This window comes from Pinus tabuliformis, chromosome X (genome assembly GCF_031772625.1).
Source record: "Pinus tabuliformis cultivar Carrire ecotype Pingquan chromosome X, CPIR1, whole genome shotgun sequence".
Classification (NCBI taxonomy): domain Eukaryota; kingdom Viridiplantae; phylum Streptophyta; class Pinopsida; order Pinales; family Pinaceae; genus Pinus; species Pinus tabuliformis.
This window is the reverse complement of record NC_142308.1, coordinates 872,109,089-872,127,027: the sequence shown is the minus strand read 5'-3', so window position 1 is coordinate 872,127,027 and position 17,939 is coordinate 872,109,089. Positions and strand designations below refer to the sequence as shown.

The window sequence follows — 17,939 nt, the reverse complement described above, 5'->3', positions numbered from 1 at the left end:
ATTTATAATGCAAAATAACACATAAAAGATTATATCCATGAGTTTGACAATCTTATGGACATCTGAACAAGTTTTTCCAACATACATTTACTTCTCTTGTTTTTCTCTTTTGGTCATTCTCTATGTTAAATGTAATGAATTTTCCAAGGAGACATCTAGTTTCTATTTTTTGGGCAGATGCTCCTTCCTGTCCCATTTTTGTGACAAATGGAAACTAATACATCATAAAGCACATATGCATGTAATATTTCTACATTTTCTATAATACAATGTCTTAGCTTTGAGTAATCTTTTGTAACAAGTATTGGCAGTACCTCATTTGTGTCTAGCATTTTGCTTGTACAAATGTTAAACACAAAATAATACCAGGTTAAGTTATATCTACAGCCTCAATACACTCGAGCATATGTAAATGTTATTATATATGTTTTCCCAAATTTCCAAAAAAAATAGTGTTCCTATTATATATAGATATTTAAAAATTAAATTTAAAAAAATATTTTTAAACTAGGTCATTGCTTAATTTCTGGGATTCCAAAGAAAGATGACACACTTTAGTTAAGCATTATACAACTAACACGTCTGGATGCTTCATCCTATTCCGGTGATGGCAATGACTACAATTTTTTTTTTTTAAATTTCTTTTATTTCAAAATTGTAAATAAAAATAAAAACTTATCTATTTTTCCTATACATTAAAAGATATATCAATATTAATAATAAAATAAATACAATAAATCTTAATTCATTTAAATTATATTTTTTATTTAATTGAAATAAAAATAAAAACATATCTATCAAACTGAATATTATATAATAAAATAAATACAATAAATCTTAATTCATTTAAACTATATTTTTAATTTATATTAAAATGTTGTTTACATTAAAATTAAAATCTCCTTCCTATAACCAAAAAAAAATTATGTACATTCCAACCAATTAAATATTTAAAATATCATAGTTTAAGTATTCAATTTTTTTCTACTTTTGTTATGTTAGAGATTCCTTTTTATAGGTTTCAAAGAGTTTTATATTGAATAACAAACTTAATTTTTAATTAAAAAATTGAAATACCTTTCCCTTTATAAGATTGATAAGCTTCCACTAAAATCAAATCAACTATGACATCAAACTATATTTATATTTAAATAACTAAGTAATCTGTTGAACAAAGTTCCAATACTTGTCATTTTCAATGAATCAATATCTTAACTATGTTTTTTAATCAGCGCTTTCACTAACATCAAATCAGCTATCACAACAAAACTATTATCCATCAACTATAACAAACAAACCATACTTTGTATCAATAAAGTAAGTTGCTAAGTAGAGTTTAATAATATTTTGCCATTTCAAAGAAACTATGGTGTGCCTTCAAAAAGAGTCAATGTCTTAGTTATATTTTTATATAGTGAAGATTATTTGTATTGGGAGAAACTAGGTAACGTATAGTTTTAGCTAGGGTAGGGAGATCTCCATTAAAGAAAAAAAAAAATTAGTTTTAGAAGGAAATCTTTGTTACTTAAAAAATTTAAACTGCAAATTTCAACATATAAAATATTAATATTTTAAAATGCTTTAAGGATTTATATTAAAAATTAGATAGAAAACTATGTTCCAGGAATAAAGGTTGCTTCAAAGTTATATTCAAGAGAGAAGAGATTGACAGTTACTGAGACTATAGATTTAGTCAAGTGTGTGAAAGGACTAAAAAAGAAAATGTTGCATGTATTTAGATTTTGATGCCTGCGTCCTAAGCAAATTGAACAATGAATTCTAGGTCGTACCAAGTAGGTTATTATCTTGTAGTTTTCATAATTCTATCGTCTTAATTGTTATATTTTCATATAATTATTCACTAAGTGTTGCACTCAGAGACACTTCATCAATGTCAGGGTTCTCTTTATAAAAGCTCTTTGAGTTTCATGTGATTGTTGTCTGAATATATAATCTTCAGATATTTGTAGTACCAATTAAGCATGGAAAACCCAGATATATAGGTATAATGGTCAAAGTACAAGATGTATTAAAATATATAGGTAGCTAAGTAGCTTCCAAAACGTTATCTGATCACATATCTCAAATAGATGGGTGTGCTTGATACCAGCCTAGATATCCCATACCATACAAGAGGTCAATATATATAGATAGATTAGTTATGGGATAAGACCAAAATCTACAAAAATAGCATGACAAACAACTGCTTTGAGAGTGAGATGCATTGATATCCAACTCTCTTCCCTGCTGGGAAACTGATCCCTCCCCTTTCCTATTCAAATCCAATCCTTCTACCACCTTCCGACAATTTCCCAACATGGAATGTGGATGGTACAGTCTCGGTTCATGATCAGCCTGGATTAAAGAAAGGCCATTAGACTGTACAAGCATGGCCATTCTCTCATCCACTAATGCTCTAGTTGCAGCAGGCCTTTCAACAGTAGTGGGCTTTATGAGCTATTCCACTTCTTCTTGTTCTTCTTCTGTTTTATAGGCAGAGGCATAAATGCCCAATTCTCGTAGCTTGGTAGGGGAATTCTCTCCATTGCTCTCATGGAAAATTTTCTCCACCTTTTCTTCTCAATTGGACTCTCAGATTCGTTCAGACTCTGCTCCATGCTGTGGCCTGCAAACTGATTTTGAGAGCAACGATCTCTAAGGTGGGGCTTGACCTCTAGGTCCCCATGATCTTGTCTGTGAATGTACATCAATGGAGTCACTTTCACTGGAGAGTAATTTGGCTTCACGTTGTTTGTAGGAAGCTTGGAGAAAAAATTTTCAAGCTTGGCTCTTGTGGCTTCAAGGCATGTTGATGTCGATGCTTCTGATGCCAATGTCTTCTGTGCTTTCTCTAATATGGTCTGCAAATATTTACCCTACACCTCTATTCTCAACTGCAAGCGCCTTTGAACCTACATTGACATTTACAAGAGATAGATTCCATTCAGTCATCAGGTAACTGAAACAGGGGAGAGATATTATGTTCGTCGATTTGCATAATTTCAGAAAAAATTGTCATACCTCTAGCTAGTCATGGAGTCTTCTCTGAACTTCTATCTGAGCTCTCAGAGCATTAGCAATCTACATTTCTCTATAAACATAATGATAATCAGAAAATCAGTTCAAAACCAAAGGGCTTATTTGAGTTTCTAGCCCATTTTTCTTCTGCAGATTTCTTATTACTTACTCCTTATGATTTGGTGTGATGCTGCTATCCCGAGCCATCCTACTTAGGTAGTGTCCACCATCAAAACTTCCTCCTAAAAAAATTGTAATAATAAGCATAACTCTCTTAGAATGGGAAGGGTGGGGGTGGAGTTGAGGGTGGGAGAAGGGTGGAGGTGGGGTTAAGGGTGGAAGGTGTCATCTTAGGTAGGGTCATGGTGCCACTACAGGGAATGGTTTGTAGAACTGGGCTTCTCCATTCCCTGGTGGGGTGGAAGCATTCTCTACTAGGCCCTGATCCATGAAGGTTTTTAGATGCTTCACCAAGGACCAAGGAGGACCCAGGGAAAGGAAGTGAGGTTACTAACCACTAAAGTGAGACAAATAGCTTTAGACAAGTCCTTACAAAGGTCCCAGGGAGCTTGTAGAAATGCAAGGTAATATAATTTTCTATGTAGAGGTACTTCAAAAGGTTATTTTTTGAGTTGAAAATATCAACCATTCCTATTATTATTGGAGGGTGAAAGGTGAGGGTAGGAGGTAAAATTCTTTAATTTGAGGATGGGGATGGGATGAAGCTCTCTTATTTGAGCAAATGGATAGGTGAAGTTGTGTAACTTGCAACAATGATATATGGAAGCATCCTGTGACTACCAGAAAATTTTTCAATGTTTTTTAAATTCCAATTTAGAAATCTACTAACCACCATTGCTTCTGTCAATGCTGACTTCTCTGTGGCGCTACTTCCCAAGCCTGTATTTCTGCAACAATCAATCAACACATGAGACAGTGTCAGGTTGCTGAAATAGGTTGGCCATTTTTAGTGTTTGAAATGTTATTATACCAGTGAAGCAAGATTCCCAAATAATTCTCAGGACCTGTGAAGAAATATTGCCCATATAATTCTCACGAATTAATATTTCCATTGCAACACCCAAGAGTGAAACAATCACTTGAAAAAATTTACAACAAGAACCTCAATTTAGAATTCAAAGCTCCTCATTTAGAATTCCAAGCTTCTCAAGGTTCAAGAGCTTCTAGAGGCAACTTGATATTAGACTTAGTTTCCCAATGTTCCTTGTGCAGTCCTGTAACAACATTATTTTCCTAGAATCTTTACCATTAATACATGGACATCAACAATATCACAAATTATAGTAGGAAATAGTTGGAGATTAGAGTTCCTTCCCAAGGCTAGATGAAAAATCATGTCAAAATTCAAGCACATCCATGGCTTTGAAGCTTGTTTGAAAGTTCCTAGTATATAACCAAAAACAGAATTGTAATGTTAAACTTTAGGACTAATATTGGAAATGGTTACCCTATTAACTTGAATTTTAATAAATTCAATACTAAAATGGTAAAATTATTAGTGTATCTTATTGACGGTAAATTTTATCACAAAATAAATTTTATTGAAAGCATAATATATTGCAGTGAAGCATGAAAAAATATTTGTATCCATAATTTAAATCAAGGGAATCGACTCTGAAAAACCAATATGTTTATCATAATAGGAATCCATGTGTACAAGTGTACTTTCCACAATTATTGTGAAATCGATGTAAACCAAGAAAAGAAGACTCAATGGACCAAACTATGTTCTGCTTCTGAAATTGTCAACCCATCTCAAAAGAATGGTGAGTAAGAATGTATCCCATTACTACATCTTAATTTAAAATTCTAAAACTCACTAGATAGGCTTGAAACATTTGAACTATAGATCCTGTACCAGAACCAAAGGGAGACAAAAAAATTTGCGTCTCCTCGCAAGCTATATAACTAAAGAAAAACAGTAAACCAAATAGCCTAATCAAAAGCTTTCTCCCAATCATCCACTTCACTGCAAGAGTACTTATTTTGATTCTCTTGAGAGGATGAAACTTCAGTGGAACCCATAGATGTTAGAGGCTTGGAAGATGGTTGGGCTACATTAGTTGACCAAGTCTCTCCTGCATTATATTTCTCAAGAGCTCCATATGGATTTATTCTTGTTAAAATAAGATTTCTCTGGAATTGCCATATTGGCCTCGATACTTCAACACTTGACCAATCCTCCCCCATGAATCCTCCATCCACACACTTTATTTCTCATTTTTAATTTTTTTCCATGCATTAGCCTTTTCTGATGTCCCATCTTTTGTTGCCCAGGAATTGTAGTTGGTTAATCGACCATTATGAGGGACTACAATAGCACCTCGATATACAGAAGCATGATCCACACGTCTAACAAAAGTTGCAACCCTCACATGATCTTTAAATATGGCTAATGCATTCTTTTCATTTAGCCATACAAGTTCACACTCGCCTCCAAATCTCAAAATTAGGGAACTCACTTTTGTTCTCTTGGTAAATCAAACAACACAAGGACGAGCCTAAGATCCATATCTACAACTGAATTGAAAGGTGGAGCTTGCACCAGCCCTATGGTAGGAGGTGACCCTTTGGGCATTATGCTACGTACAGGGATCTTGACTTATGTGTAGTCTATATGACCAGAAAACATTTTGGTTCCCATCCAACTGAATATATGGAGAGGTTCCATCTTTCTGAAAGATGTCTCAACATATCCCTTTCTTCCTTTAGCATAGGACCAAAAAGATGCACACGAATGTGTTGGGTCCCTATAATACTAGTGATTACCCCATTACTATTGTAGTTATACCCCTTATTAATATTTTTGTGCCCCTATTGCCCCCATATTGTTATTACTGTGCCCCATAGAATCCCTCTATTGTTATTTTTGTGGCTTTATATTATTATTTTTAGGTCGACTGGATTATATTGTGACTCCTTAGACTCCTATATATAGAAAGGAGGTTTTGTCATTTGAATCATCCAAGAATTGTTCATTTATGTAATGTAAAGGAGGTTGCCCCCTCGAAGAGGCTGAAATCTAAGGCGTTGATCTATCTTTTCTATCTTTTCTTGAGCTGGTTTCATAACATTTGGTATTAGAGCTTTGGATTCTAGGGTTTCGCTGCTCCAAACAGGTCATCGTGGCATTTTCGCTATAGCTTCTTCTCTGTGACATTTCAGAAGTCGCAAAAAAAACCCATTTGAGAAGAAATCTCGCTAAATCTTGGGTCCAAACTTCATAGCTTTTCGCATGATATTTGCGGAGATATGATCTGAGGAAGTTGGTCTTTTGCAGACTCCTGAATTACATTCAAAACAGGTGACCTGGGGAAAATCGTCATAACTTTCTCTCTGGGGATCGGATTGAAATTTCATAAGAAGGTACAGACATAGGACGGAATGTAGTTTCTTGTATGCATGTTTTAGATCCAAAGGTCGAAACAGTGACTCGTGGCACGTCGTACAAATTCGCTCTACTGAACTAGTCTATAAGCAAGTCACTGTGGGAGATTTCACATAACTCTTTCTTGGAGAATCCAATTTGGGACAGACTTGTGGCATTGGAAAGAGGACATAGAGGGCTACTAGAGCTCACAAATTCAGAACTAGATGATTGGAAATTATAGAGATACATCAGAGGCAATATCGAGCTCCTACAAAGTGAAAAAAGGTGTGTAGATTTTCTTAAATTTTTGCTTAAGCTTGGTTTGAAAATTTATTTTGAAGGAATTTGTTATCACAAAATCACTACTGAGGGCTGCAACCAAGCAAGATTTCATGTAACTCTTTCAACCTAACTTTAGATCAAAGATTAGCCTCTTTGACCAGAGAGGGCTCTCTCACAAACTCTTGATAAAATCCTTCACTACAATAGATGGCTAACTCTTTATTCATTCATGAAAGCAAAGCTGGTTGGAAACATATCAAACTGGTTCTCATTGGGCTATGGAGTCTCATATATTAAGTAAACAAGGAAAACATAGTCATCTCATGGAAGTCAAGGCTCTTTGCATCACATGTCAAACATACTCCATCAAAACATAGCTTGCCAAACACACAGGAAGTCAGAGCATAAGATTATGAATTCTGAGTGATTGTGTTACAACAAGGCTACAAAAGAACATAAAATATAAAACACCATCATTATATTTGAACACAACAATCCATTGAGAATCTTGAGTAGAGATCAACACTGTTTTACTATTACTGTCAAAAAAGTCTTACAATGGCCCAAAACAACACTGTTTTTCTATAAAATGTCCAACCCCTTTTACATCAGAGTTATTTCTATATATAGCAAACCAAAATACTACTACCTGAGACTCCTCAACAAGCATGAAGGGAGCTCGGAATTCTATCATTAATTACCTTATCTATATCATAAACCAACTAATTAATTACAAGAGATGTTGTGCTACGAAAACAGAGGACTCCATTACATTGAAACTTCAAGTCTATCTCCTCGTGTACATTGCTGCGTTCTTTGAAACTTGACACCTGTAGCACTTCAATAATAGCCAAACCAAACTAAAAACACATTCACTGGATGAGCAGCTTCGGATGCCTGATGTGTGGATGATTCATCAACAAACAAGAATCTGTGCCCTATGTTCACGGTCTTTGTCTCCCATTAGTGTTCATGCATTTAAGATCATGTTTCAAGCCATTTAATCTTCTAATAGTCATGTATGAGGGAAGAAATCTTATGATCTGGCCATCTCATAACTGAACAAGTGTACCACTCAACACCTCGGCTGCCCTACCAGAACCCTAAAAATTCGGACATAAAGTGAAAACTTTAACATAAGACAAAATTTCACCTTTTCCTTGAATACTTACACCTGGCACTTTTTTAAACATCTGAATGACTTTCTATAGTCTCCATGCTAATCTCGAATCATCCCTTTTAATATTTGCTGACCTCAGCGTTCAAACTCAAGTTTTTTACATAAACAGTCATCTACAGCAGTTTCGTAGCGCGCTACGAAACTGCTGTAGGTAATCAAAACTAAGCATATGAACCTTAAAGCAACAATGACTGAACTCTGTGATTTCTTCAGCTATTTTACACAGGTGTAAGGACTTCAAAAAGTTTCAAAAAGTTTCAAAATGATGACAGCCAAAATTTACCAAAATTTGGAAGGCAAATTTCCCTTTGGATCAATTAGCTAGTTTGCCTAGCTTTCTCTTCAAGCTGCTAACTTCTTCCTTTAATGCTTTGATTTCTGATCTCAGGCTCATGTTCATCTTTCTGACATGTTTGGCTTGTTTGATGGCTGAAAACGTCCAGGTGTACACCTCAGCCACTGCATCTACCTGACTAGCAAAGCTTTTGCTACCTTTCATTACAGCTACGAAACTGTTATTCTGCCTGAAAAATAGCTCTTGGGACAGAGCTCATAGCTTCTCACAGAAAACGTATTTGGCAAAACTAAAGGAGGTTTTTGTGAACCAACCCGTTCTTAACAAAAACCTCTTTTGGTTTTTTGAAAAACTACTCCAGCTGCCCAGAATCGAGCCTTGAAAAAGATGTGTGAAACAGGAAATTAAAAACTGCATCTACAGCAGTTTTGTAGCGCAACTTTAGTCATTCGATTCTCTCAGCTCGTAACGGATTTGAGGAAACTGAAAGAGGTTTTTCTAGTTCAGTATGTTAGGAATAAAAGCCTCTTTCAATTTTCGAAAATACACTTTCATCTGCTCTAAATACCTCCTGGAAGTTGACTGCTTAAAACAGATAACTATGCCTGTAACAAACATCTCCTACAGCAGTTTCAAAAACACAATCTTCATCAAAAACATGTTCTTCAAATAAAAATGATTAATGGCTTCATTACTGTAGCTACTTGAAGTACATTCTGTGCTAACATTTGTTGGCCTTTCTGGAAAAGCATTGCCATGACTGCTGGAAGACTTGTTTGCAAATTTCACAAGATCCTTCCCACTGCTCGAAAGAGATGCAGCTGCACCTTGAACTAACAGCTGCTTGGAATATTTTTACACAGGAAACTAATGGTAGCTTGTAGCACGAAAACAAACTTCGACTTTGGAGTGCAGGCTCGCTTGCAGTAGTCCGTTTAAATAAGAACTTGGGCTTCTCATACAGCAAACATGTTTACATAATATGAAGAACCCATTATGATATAACCATCTCTTGTAACATCCCCTAAACTAACACTCAAATACATGACTTCGAACCTTATGGCGAAATACTGGTTTATCATGACATGGAGAGGATGTGAACTGACAATCATGAACGGACCTATGACTCACTACTCTCGGATTTGACATTCAGAGGAAAAGCGCTACAAAAAACCCTGAAACCCCAATTTCGTAGCGCGGGCAGTTCAAATTTAACAAGATGCGCTACGAAATTACTGACAAACAGAGCGCTGCGAAAACACGAAAACATCATTTCGCAGCTAAACTGACCAATCAAATCTGCGCTGCGAAACTGCGCAAAGTACCATGACATGACATGCTTTGACTAACAATGATGGAGGGTTTCTAATGATTTTTCCTTTACACGAATTCACAACAATACCTCTTGAATTTCAAATTTCAAATTGACATATACTAATAAACCTATTCACAAGACTTCAAGGCTTTATATAAAACTTATGGACAACCTTATATACATGAACTATAGTTCCAAGTGATAACAGAATTCAAAGGGCATAGTAGAGCATTATTATTGGTAACGGATGCCTCGAGGAAATAAAATGCAAACACCTAGTAAGAAACCTGAAATCTCTAGCATGACTCGTGAAGAAGAGGAAGAAATGCAACATGATATATCAAAATTACAAGACCAAGTGCAACAATTGTCCCTTGCACAAAAAGGAACAGAATCTAAGATGGATGGTTTAAAGAAAGATGTAGAAGCTCAGATGGATGGTTTAAAGAAAGGTGTAGAAGCTAAGATGGATTGTTTAAAGAAAGGCGTAGAAGCTAAGATGATTGACGTGGAAGCTAAGATGGATGATTTGAAGATAGATTTGAAGATAGACATGGATGAATTGAAGATAAATATGAATAAGTTGCTATAAGAAATGGTCCCTAAGGGTGAAAGGGTACTATAGGAAACTCATAATGAGAACAAAAGAAATGTTAATCATGATTCCATAGACGCTAATGTTGGATCGAAGACTCACCATATTCCAAAAATCGATATGAGGAAGTTTGATGGCAAGGATCCTGCCACATGGATATTACAGATGGAGCAATTCTTCGATCTCAATAATGTGCAAAACACACAAAAGGTACGTATGACAACTTTATATTTGGAACCAAATCAGTTTGTATGGTATCAATGGCTTTGCTCTCGTAAACCATTTATCACTTGGGCAATTTTTACGGAAGAATTGATAACACATTATGAGGATACAAAAAGCAACACTTTTTTTAGCCAATTGATAAGTCTCAAACAAAAGGGTTCAATAATGGAGAACATTGAGGAGTTCCGAAAATTGAACATAAGGGTAAAAGATATTCCAGAGGAGCATAGGATTGATGTGTTCATAGGGTCTTTAAAGGATAATATCCAACATGATGTTCGCCTTTGGGAACCTGATTCATTAGAGAAGGCATTCAGGTTAGCACGAAAAATGGAAAGCAAAATTATGGCAACTAGGAAGCATACCACTCACAACTATAAAGACGGAAGTGTTGTTGCCCCTAGTATTCCACAACCTATAAGGCTAACACCACAACAATTGGAAGAAAAAAGAGCAAAAGGGCTTCGTTAAAGTTGTGATAGCAAATACACTAAAGGTCATAAGTGTGCTGAGAAGAAATTATTCTACATAGATTGTGAAGAGGAAGAAGAAAAGGAACAAGAAAGGTCAAAAGAAGAGGATATACTCTAGGAACAAAGCCTAGATGAAGAACAAATAAATCCGACCATATCTTGTAATGCATTGGCGGGAATTACCACTCCTCAAACCATCAAGATAGAAGGACAAATCAAGAAGAAAAAGGTAATAGTGTTGATTGATTCAGGAAGCACCCACAATTTTATTCATTGTAAGGTAGCAAATGAATTGAATTGCTTCCTATATCCAGCACCAGAGTGTCAAGTGATGATTGCAAATGGAGGAACAATAAATTGCTCTGGAAAGTGCCATAATATCAAGATATCCATGGGAGAATATGTATTGACTAGCCCAATGCTTTCCATTCTAATGGGAGGTGCTGATGTTGTACTAGGAGTCCAATGGCTATAATCCCTGGGTACAATAGCTTTTAATTTTCAAGAACTTTTCATCAAATTTTCTACAGAAGGAAAGGAAGTTGAATTAATGGGTATTGCAGGGAAACCAAGAAAGATAATCAACTCTAATAGTCTGACAAAGCTTTTAAAAAAGGAGCAAAGAGGTGTAATTGCACAATTATGCTCGCTAGATGTTTCCACATCAGAATCATCTATTTCTCCAGATCTCCAAAAAGTCCTGGAAAATCATTCCAAGGTATTTGAGACTCCCAACGGTCTCCCACCTATGCATGATCATGATCATGCTATTCATCTGATTCCAGGAAGTGTTCCTCCAAACATCAGGCCGTACAGATATCCCTATGTCCAAAAGAGTGAAATTGAATGTATGGTTGCAGAAATGCTAGAGGCTGGTATAATTCAACTGAGTCAAAGTTCTTTCTCTGCACCAGTAGTATTGGTGCACAAGAAGGATGGATCATGGCGCATGTGTCTAGATTATAGGGAGCTCAGCAAGCTCACTATTAAAGATAAGTTCCCCATTCCTGTCATTGATGAATTACTGGATTAATTGCATGGATCAATTTACTTCACCAAGTTGGATCTTCATTCAGGATATCATCAAATCAGAATGAAGACTGAAGACATTTTGAAAACAACATTTAGAACTCATGAGGGTCATTATGAATTTTTGGTCATGCCTTTTGGCCTTACCATTGCACCTTCAACATTTCAAGGTTTGATGAATTCAATTTTTAAACCATTCCTTAGAAAAATTGTGTTAGTATTTTTTGATGATATAGTAATCTGCAGCAAGTCTTGGAAGGATCATGTTGAACATGTTGACAAGGTGCTACAACTATTGAAGGAGAAACAATTATATGCAAAAAGATCCAAATGTTTCTTTGGAGTCCAAGAGGTGGAATATTTGGGTCACATTGTATCTCATGAAGGAGTTAAGGTAGACCCTAGCAAAATTAAAGCCATTAAGGAATGGAAAATCCCCACATCCATAAAGCATCTGTGGGGATTTCTTAGGTTGACAGGGTATTATCACAAGTTTGTTAAGAATTATGGGAGAATAGCAGCACCTCTAACAACATTATTGAAGAAAGATGCATTTTCATGGACTCCGGAAGCAACAAAGGCCTTTGAACATCTTAAAGAGGCAATGTGCCAAGCACCGGACTTCACAAAAACATTTATTGTGGAATGTGATGCTTCAGGAAATGGAATGGGTGTTGTTATAATGCAAGATGAAAGACCCATTGCTTTTGAAAGTCGTCCAATCAAGGGAAAGTTTTTAAGCAAGGCTATTTATGAGAAGCAAACGTTGGCAATACTCCATGCACTTAAGAAATGGTGACCCTACCTAATGGGTAGACACTTCAAGGTAAAAACAGATCATGATAGCCTTAAATACTTTTTACAACAAAGATTATCCTCTGAAAAGCAACAAAAGTGGGTCACAAAGATGTTGGGTTATGACTTTGAAATCATCTACAAAAAAGGGAAGCAAAATGTGGTGGCAGATGCACTCTCAAGAAAGGATGAGGATGTGGAAGCATCGTTGTGCGCCATTTCTATTATCCAACCAGATTGGATAAACGAAGCAAGGGAGGAATGGAAGAATGAAGAAGAAGTGTGGGCACTTATTCGAAAGTTACAACAAGATTCCAGTACGTCTGGTACATTTAGCTGGCAAAAATGATTCGTTATGGTACAAAGATCGCTTATACCTCTGTAAGAATTCCTAGCTAAAACAAAAGATTCTTATGGAATTGCACACTTCTCCCTTAGGAGGGCACTCAGGATTTTTAAAAACTTACCACAGGGTTAAGAAGGAATTTTTTTTGGGATGGCCTTAAATCATATATTCAAAATTTTGTGGCTGAATGTTTGGTTTGCCAACAAAATAAAGTTGAAACAATTAAGACACCAGGTCTATTACAACCTTTATCCATTCCAAGCCAACGTTGGGAGGAGGTTTCAATGGATTTTATCACAGGTTTACCCAAGTCTGAGGGAAAGAGTGTCATCATGGTGGTAGTTGACAGACTTACCAAGTATGCACACTTTTGTGCATTATCACATCCATTTAAAGCCAGTACAGTTTCTACTGCATTTATGGAAACAATTCAAAAGCTACATGGAAACCCAAAGATTATTGTAAGTGACAGAGATCCCATTTTCATTGGAAATTTTTGGACAGAATTATTTTCTTGTCTTGGTACTCAGTTAGCTCATAGCTCATCTTATCATCCTCAATCTGATGGGAAAACTGAGATAGGAAACAAATGTTTGGAAGGATATCTTCGTTGCTTTGTATCTGATAAATAGACACAATGGGTCAAATGGTTGCCTCTGGCTGAATGGTGGTATAACACTTCCTTCCATACAGCAACAAAAATGACCCCATTTATGGCACTTTATGGGTATCAACCACCATCCATCACATCATATTTAAGAGAAAATTCTAAGGTTCAGGCAGTGGAACATCACATCGAACATCAACAACAAGTCCTCCAACTCTTAAAGGATAACCTCGTGTTGGCACAGAATAGAATGAAACAACAGGCAGATCAACATCGCAGTGAAAGAAGTTTTGATGTAGGTGATTGGGTATTCCTACGGCTACAACCATATAAGCAAATGTACCTCAAGCAAGCTAAGAAGGATAATAAATTATCACCAAAGTATTATGGTCCGTACAAGGTGTTGCAAAAGATTGGTACTATGGCATACAAATTGGAGCTTCCTGCAGCTTCTCGATTGCACCTAGTTTTCCATGTTTCATGTTTAAAGAAGGTTATAGGCGACAAGCTCCCAGTTCAAACAATATTTCCAGAACTTGACGAGGAAGGAAAAATTATATTGGAACCGGAAGAAGACACAGAAACAAGAACCCAACAGCTACGAAATCATTCAATTTCAGAGTATCTTATCAAGTGGAAGAACTTATCCGCTGAAGATTCCACATGGGAGGATGAGAATTTTATGCAGAAGTATCCAGAACTATTCAAGCGTTGAGGACAACACTTTTTTGAAGGAGAGGGGCATGTTGGGTCCCTATAATACTAGTGATTACCCCATTACTATTGTAGTTATACCCCTTATTAATATTGTTGTGTCCCTATTGCCCCCATATTGTTATTACTGTGCCCCATAGAATCCCTCTATTGTTATTTTTGTGGATTTATATTATTATTGTTAGGTCAACTGGATTATATTGTGACTCCTTAGACTCTTATATATAGAAAGGAGGTTTTGTCATTTGAATCATCCAAGAATTGTTCATTTATGTAATGTAAAGGAGGTTGCCCCCTCGAAGAGGCTGAATTCTAAGGCGTTGATCTATATTTTCTATCTTTTCTTGAGCTGGTTTCATAACAGAATGTTGTTTGAGCGGGCTTTTATTTTCCCCAAAACAAAGTATCCAAATCTTTCCTCAACAGCTGAAACCCATTGTGGTTCTCTCCTGATCAACTCCGCTAGAAGTTCTGAAATTTTTTCATTCACCCCTAGTAGATCAACTGTTGTGCAAATGCCAAAAGCATCTTCCAAAATCTGCTTCTTCTCCAAATTTAGACATTCTTCGTCACATGCAAGCTTTCTCTGGCCTAGAGGCACTCTATTTGATTTTGACTGCACTGGCTGAAGAGGAGCATGCAATTTGTGAAGAACAAAGGTTTTAAGGATAGGATCAACTCTCGTATTATTGCCTCCAGCATCACATGGGACCTTTGCAGTCAATCGACCACATGAACAAGTAATAGTCACTATCAATTCACATCTAGTATGAGGGCATCGAAGAGGTGGGTGACATGAAGCAGTACAAGTATGCTTGCAATCTTTCCGAGGAGCTCCAAAATGTTTCCCACATGAGATTCTACTTATTGATGATGAATTTTCCTTAGAAACTAAGTCATATGGAGGTAGATGGCATGTCCGAGTACACACATGCATTCCACATTGCCGTGGTTTCCCACGGAGCTTGTTGCATCTAATGTCCTGAGAAACACATGGCACATTTTCAGAGCTACATGACCCCCTACACATTCTTTTGCAATAGGAACAGTACAAGGAGGGAAATCCCTGATATGGAAATCATGAGTCGTAGGATGACCACATGTATAAGGAATGGAGTAGGGATATGAGCACGAAGGAATGGGTGTTCCACAAGGGACTGGAGGAGAAATTGAGGTCTTCCCACATGCACAAGAAATATCAGTGAAAATAGTTTCAAGGCAGGGTGGATAGTGGCCACTATGGCAAAGTTCTTGGCAAAAATGTTACCCACATTGCAACTTTTTCCCACAGGGCATTTGACATAAATGTGGATCCCAATCACCTAAATGATTAATTGAACCCCCTCGATTTCCAAGAGGGCAGCCTCTTTCACTGCATCTATGTCTACCACAATTTTTCTTTTGTTCACAATGCTCTTCACATGTGAATTCATCGTTCTCCTCGACAGATACCATGGTCTTCCAACAAGGGACCGTCTTAGATGATGATCCACATCAACATTTTTTATTAACAGAAACCAAACAAGGAGGACATTTATACACAAATGTTTTCCACATGGAAGAAGTTTCTCACATACCTCTGAGCAGGTTGGTACGTTATCCATACAACTCTTCCTCTGATTTTGCAGTTGAGTTTTACCATAGGGGCAAGATTTTACCTTCCTAAGTGATAGTTCACACTCTCCACATTCTCCAGGATGACATATCTTGTTGCACTTATGATTCTGAGAGGAAAGGATTTTCATGCACGGGTTCTTACATGCAAATACACCAATTTTCTAGTCTATTTCACCTTGGATCTCTATATTGCCACAAAGAATCATCTCCTCCTTTTCCCCACAAAATCATGAAGCTTTTATTAGAACCTTGCAAGGATCACATGGGCCTTCATGGTAGACATTGTCATAGTAATGGTGTCTGCATTTGAGAGGCTTTTTGCAGCACTGTCCACATGATTCAATTGATTTATGATCATAACATCTCCTTGTAATTGTTGTTTTACCACATGGGCAACGTTAGGGGGAGCCATTACTGAGCAAGGTGGGAAAGTCCCTGGATGACATTGCAGAGTACATTTATGTGAGAAACTGGGAGTTTTCTTTTCCTTTTCAAGTGGCTTCCCACATGGTCCTCCACATGAATGTGGAGTGAGATAATATTCTACTTCTAGCTCTTGCACCTTCAAAAAAAAAACAATAGTAATGAAGATGATCTGGGAGTGAAAGCTGCACAAACTGATAACCAGGGCATCTCCAGTTGGAACCCTGACCCTGCCCAGCAAACAAATCTACAGAGGATGGCGCTCTTGCCCATTTCCTTACATAGTTCAAGTGAAAAATGGCATAACATCTACCACAAGACCAAATTTCCGCTGATCATCCAACTATTTCATATCATATCATGTAGTCAACCTTTAATATATCCTTTATTAAGCTTCTCTTCAATTTTCTGCACTAGCTTTGGTACACTGGATCTATCCAAATTTGTCTTCTCCCTACTATCCTACTTTTTCGATAGACTCATAGCTCAAAGGAGGATGAAGAAGATTCTGCCTCCAATCCTGGTTGTTTTTCACCATCTTCCTATTCCTGAAACCCTTCATTTCTCATCTCTGCTGACCTGTAGATTGTGTGAGTTGATTTTTGTCAATGGAGGGGTTCATAGGGTCCTCATTTGTATAATTTTGTCCATGGATGGATACCCCATTCCGCCTATCATTATCACAATCGCCGATACTCTCAACATTCTCTTTCCCAAGAATGCCCTGGTTTGCATTATGTACAAAGGTTTGATTGCAGAGTCCATCGAAGACAACAAGTGTAGCAAATAATAACTTCTTTGTGGCTATACCCGGCGAATTCGCGGCCATGGAACTCGCTCGTAGAGTGTGAAGTTCCAAAAATGGAGTTGGTGGAAATCATAGGCGTAATGACAGATATCACGAGAATAAAGATAGAGTTATTAGACAGGTGTCACAAGTTAGTAAAAATGGTAGACAAAATTGTGAGGTTAACTGATTTAAAAGAAAGGCCTATCGGCCTAAATATATAATAATCAGCTACTGCTCGTAGACTTGAAGCTTGGAAAATAAACTTGGAAGTACAGACATTAGATATATTATAAGGGGCATTACATGGAACATATCCCAATCAGGTTGCATAAACTCTTCCAAGAAAATGTATGAATGGTATGTGATGTAGGATCCCTTGGCTAGAAATCATGAGAGGCTCTTATAACATCAGTCTATTTGGAACTGTATAAACAATTAAATACAAATTTGATACTGTTACGATCAAGGGAGAGAAAATATTGGTCAGGTTGTTTGTTTATTACAAGAAAGCATACAGAATTCTATGGCACTGACCTGTAAATACCATCAAAATTATGACTCATACAAGCAATTATCCCATTATCAGGGTAATTTCGAGCAATAGAAGCCTCCATTTCTTGCTGATACTGGCTGTCCAATTTAACACAACCACCATGGCCTACACCTAATGTCTCGATAATATTCTAGATGTCCACTTTGACACCATTAATGCCAACACTTACTAGATACGAGTGGACATCGTCATAAAATTGAAACACAATTTTGGGATGGACTAAGCCCAATCCATTTAATTTTATGCATTCTAATGCCTCATCTAGTTGGTGAAGAAGAATCCCATGAGGCT

The 17,939-nt window shown here is 36.7% G+C and overlaps 2 pseudogenes; both read right to left on the bottom strand.

The window, feature by feature from the left end:
- The window catches only part of LOC149142477 (uncharacterized), a 45,918-nt pseudogene extending 41,827 nt beyond the window's left edge, over positions 1-4,091 (bottom strand).
- An 883-nt stretch (positions 4,092-4,974) lies between these two features.
- Positions 4,975-17,134, bottom strand: LOC149142476 (NF-X1-type zinc finger protein NFXL1 pseudogene; annotated as a pseudogene).
- Positions 17,135-17,939: the final 805 nt, after the last annotated feature.